Source organism: Chrysemys picta, chromosome 11 (assembly GCF_011386835.1).
Source record: "Chrysemys picta bellii isolate R12L10 chromosome 11, ASM1138683v2, whole genome shotgun sequence".
Lineage (NCBI taxonomy): Eukaryota > Metazoa > Chordata > Testudines > Emydidae > Chrysemys > Chrysemys picta.
In genome coordinates, this window is record NC_088801.1 from 37,235,166 (window position 1) to 37,239,751 (window position 4,586).

At 42.1% G+C, this 4,586-nt stretch overlaps 1 long non-coding RNA gene across 1 annotated transcript; it reads left to right on the forward strand.

The window, feature by feature from the left end:
* The first annotated feature begins 369 nt into the window (after positions 1 to 369).
* On the forward strand, positions 370 to 4,227 carry LOC135974342 (uncharacterized). Its single transcript, XR_010591584.1, has 2 exons — positions 370 to 726; positions 1,058 to 4,227. It is a non-coding gene; the product is annotated as an uncharacterized LOC135974342 (long non-coding RNA).
* The last annotated feature ends 359 nt before the right edge of the window (positions 4,228 to 4,586 follow it).

Below are 4,586 nucleotides of genomic sequence, written 5' to 3' on the forward strand. Positions count from 1 at the left end.
AAATACCAGCCTGGGCATATGGCAGTGCTATAGGAAGGGTATGTTGTGCATTTGTCTTAAATGTCAGGTTAATTGTCCTCTGTAGATCCATCAGAAAGGGGTCCCACAGTTGTAGCCATCCATTGGTCTTGCTTTGTCAGTTGAGATTTTCATCTTCCTGGAGGGTAGAGACTGCCTTTGGAGACTGTGGTCACAGAGGAAGAGTGAGTTTTGAGATAGCTCAGTCTCAGCCCGTTGAGATCTTGGAAGGTCTAGAGTAGGACTTTGAAGATGTTCTAATATTTGATAGACAGCTGATGTAGTTGTGTGGTGTAAAAAAACTTGATTTTCCTGCTAGCTCATCTTTTAGTCCTTAACAGCAATCAAAGAGTCACCAAAATACGGAAATTATATTGAAGTATTTAAAAAAAAAAACCATCTCAGACACTAGGATCCAGGGATTTATCAAACCACAGTTGGACCTTCTTTTTCCTGATCCTAAAAAACAATCTGACCAGACAAGATGAGGAGATGGAACCCAACAACTCACAGTTTCCATGACTGTATCCTAAAATGTCAATCTATTTTTTTTCTTTCACCTTTTGTGTGCATTTGTCATTAGAAGAAACAGGATTAGAGTTTAACAGAACCTGAGCACTCAGAGCTACCACCTAAAACTTTATCCCACCTCACCAAGGACATTGGCTCCACTACAGTTTATGTATCCCTCTCAAAATACGGCAGATGGTGAGAACACAGCCTTTTATTTAAAATGTACGTTAATATATTTTTCCCCCAGGGTAATGCTCTCAAATCTAAAATCTGCATTAAGGCCTCAATCCTGCCCCCATCCTTTGCAAGGCCTGAAAAGCTGTGGAACTGAGGCAGTTCTGTTGCACAGTGGTGGAAGGTCTCCCCAGAAGGATCTATTACTTCCCTCATGCTGCAGAGGCTACATCCATGATAGCATGAAGGAGAAGTTTTGGGTAAACCGGGGTGGGGACCAGTGAATCTATGACTAAGATTTGTGACTAATCCACTGTCTCTCTCTTTCCCCTTCTTCCTGTTTCTTACTTAGCAATGCTATAAAGGCCATGGAGCTGATGGCAGGAGGATGGATTCTATCCCCACTCAACTCACGTAGAATTCCCTTGCACAAATCATGTTTACTCAGCCTGCATGCTGGGGAGAGGATTTGGGTCTAACTGAATTGTGTCAAGCATTCCTAATGGGGAGTGAAAAGTCCTTCCAGCAACCCATTATTGATTTGAAGATGGCTGTGATTAGTTTTCTCAGATTGTATACAATATTCTTTTGGCAAAATAACTGATTTAATTAGGATGATGTAGCTGAAGTTTATATCTATTTTTGTTACTGAATGACTTAATAAAATCCCCTTTCATAGAGCAGAAATTGTGAACAATACAGCATTCAAAGTGATAAGCTCCCGACATAAGAGTTTAGACTACAGCAACACTTTTTAACGAGACACGAGATTTGGAAGTCATGTTTTAACATTTCTTATTATGTATGTTTTAACTTTGTTTATTGCTTTTAAAATCACTTACAGAACGGGAATACTTTGATCCCAGGATTTTATATAGTAACTGGTGTACATTGCAAGTCTTGTAAATATCTGAGTTATCTCTCGGCAATCATAATTAAGCAATTTAAATGGCTGCTATAAAAAATCAGAGTTCCTTTTCTGGTTCCTTTCTCAGTATAACTGTCAAGCCTCACGGGTGGGGGAAAGAGGAAAGCACATGTTTTTTCCAATAGCTGTAAAGCTACACATTTATCTTGAATAATATTTATGCAAATCAAATCAGGAATATCTAAGATCCACTTCCTGACACTTACCATAAGATAGTGTCAGGATATAATCTTTCCCCTCACCTTCTTTCTTAGGCTTTCTATTAGGGGATTGTTGGAGTGAGACCAGGGATTATACCAGATTAACGCATATTTAACGTTAGTGTTTTATTAGAAGTGCACCTAGAGACTGTCCAATAAGAGCACTGTATAGAAATGAATGAACAGCTACGGATTTGCCCTTTCACACAGTTTTACCTAGGAACTTCAGAATTGGATTCTGAAACTGCAGAGTGATTTTAGGAAGACACATCATCCTAATTACCCACATTGCAATTTGGCCAGGAAACTACCTATTCTTTCCATGAGATCTCTAATGACCAAAGTGTACAGGATGACCTCATGCTTACAACTCATCTGAAAGATAGTAGCACCAGTAACCAAGTGCCTCTAACACCATTCAGGATCTTAGTTCCATACTGACTGATATGGAAGAGGATTTCCTCCTGATCAATGGTATTTCTTATAGTACCTTGGTTTTCCTTAGTGGTCTCCAATGCAATCAGGGTTTGTCTACACAGTGCCTCAGTCCCCGCCAGCAGGGGCATAAATTCTAATTCACATCAGCATGGTTGTGTGGCCCATGTGTACTCTGCCGGCACACATTAAAAGTTCCTTAGTATGCATTAATGTAATACCATTTGAAATAGGAGTACATGAATGCCGACTAAGGAACTTCTGGTATGCACCACCAAGGTCCATGCAGGCCAGTTAGCACACGACATGCCGGTATTCATCACAATTTACAACCCCTGCTAGTGCAGATTAAGGCACTGTTTAGAAAGCACTTGTCCAGCTCTGCTTGCATGGTCTTACAAAGCTCTGCCCAAGGTAGTAATGCTGCAGACATTATAAGGTGCCCAGTAACATTTCGCTACATAAATTGATTGAGTCACCTTTGCTATTTAAACAAATCCACAATAATACTTTCAGCAAAATCTGTTACTCTATTTCACTTTCTTGCTGTCATGAGTATATGGCTATGTCTAATTTGGTCTTTTAAATGCTTAATACATCACTCCAAAAATCACAATTTTACAAGCACATTAGCATGGAAAGCCTTCTCAACTTCCTGTAAGAAAAACAAAAACCAAAAAACTAATTTGTTTTCTTCTCAAGGACATCCAGCCTTTTAAAAGAAGCTGTTACTCCTTATCTAATGGGCTGAGTTTTTGACGGCTGTCATTTCAGATCTCTCCTCAAAAAAGGTCATGAAAGTTTGCAGTCTGTAGCTCTTCAAGTACTGTTTTTTTTTACAGAGCACTTTTTTTCCTTGCTGTACCTGTGTGGCCACCTGGCAAGTCTGCTGTTCACCTGGGGGTAGAGGCGTGCCTTTTGGAAAGTCAGTTTTCTCTGTATTTTCCTTTGTCCTACTGAATTTCTAATCCATGGCATTAGACAGCAAAATCCTTTTAGCAGTTAAGAACTTTTCCCCTTGCCAGCAACCATTTGGCAAATTTTGGTGGGGTCAGAGCCAATACACAATGTTGTTACTCTGCAGGAAAGTAAAATTAGTTCCCCCTAACAAACACACTCCTTATGTTTTTCTACTTGCACAAGATCTGTGGCAAAAAACACCGTCTCTGTCTATACTAACATTTGTGGGTGTCAAAGAACCAAAGAATCACCTCAGTTGCGAGTGTGTGTGTGTGTGTGTGTGTGTGTGTGTGTGTGTGTGTGTGTGTGTGTGTTTATATATATTCTTGGAAATTTGAAAATAAGATTTCACATTTCCTCCCTGATCTTGTGCCGAGCATAGTCTTCATTACTTGGATAAGAGACCTTCAAAGGACACTGAGGGTATGGCTACACTGCAATTGCACACCCACGGCTGGCCCGTGCCAGCTGACTCTGTCTCACAGGGGGGTCTGCAGCCTGAGCTATGGGATCTCCCACCTCACAGGATCCTAGAGCCCAGGCTCTAGCCCAAGCCCAGATGTCTACCACACAATTAAACAGCTCCTTAGTCCTAGCCCCACAATCTCAAGTCATCTGACATGGGCCAGCAGTAGGTTTTAATTGCAGTGTAGACATACCCTTAGGTGCTGTAGGAATTTATGTTGGTGACTTAGTATGTGGCACTCTTCCCTCCTAGAAGTCAGTAATGAAACAACAGGCACTTCCTCAAAGTGTTAGCATGTGCAACTGTCTTTGTGATGCTGTATCTAAGATGAGATGTAAAATGGATGTCCTAGTCACTGTTTGTAGTATATTGTGGTACTGTCTCTTTAAAATAAGGTGTGTGTAATTACCAGAGGGCCTTTCACATGAGAGTTCTCTTACATGATGAGGGCACCTCTGGGTCTACATATTCAGAGGCTGTAGGAGCCATCTTGTAACTTGTGTATCAAATAAAGAAAGTTGTGGTTTAAACTTTATATACCTGGTCTCATTCTGAGTTCCTAAAGTACAGAGGCTGCAGCATACCCACAAGGAAAATGCTGTTGGCTGCCTGACTATTAGAAAGCACCACATGGTGTCAGAAGTTAGGGTTACCATCTTTAACAAATTAAAAAAGAGGACCCTCCACGGGGCCATGGCCCCGCCCATTTCCCACCCCAGCCCCACCCAACTCCGCCCCTTCCCTGCTCTAACTCCGCCCCCTCCTCCCTCCCACTCCCAGCCACGCGAAAAGGGCTGCCCGAGCGCTACCGGCTTCACGGTTTGCCGGGCAGCCCCCAGACCCTGCGCCCCCGGCCAGCACTTCCCCAGCGCAGCTGGAGCCCGGGAGGGGA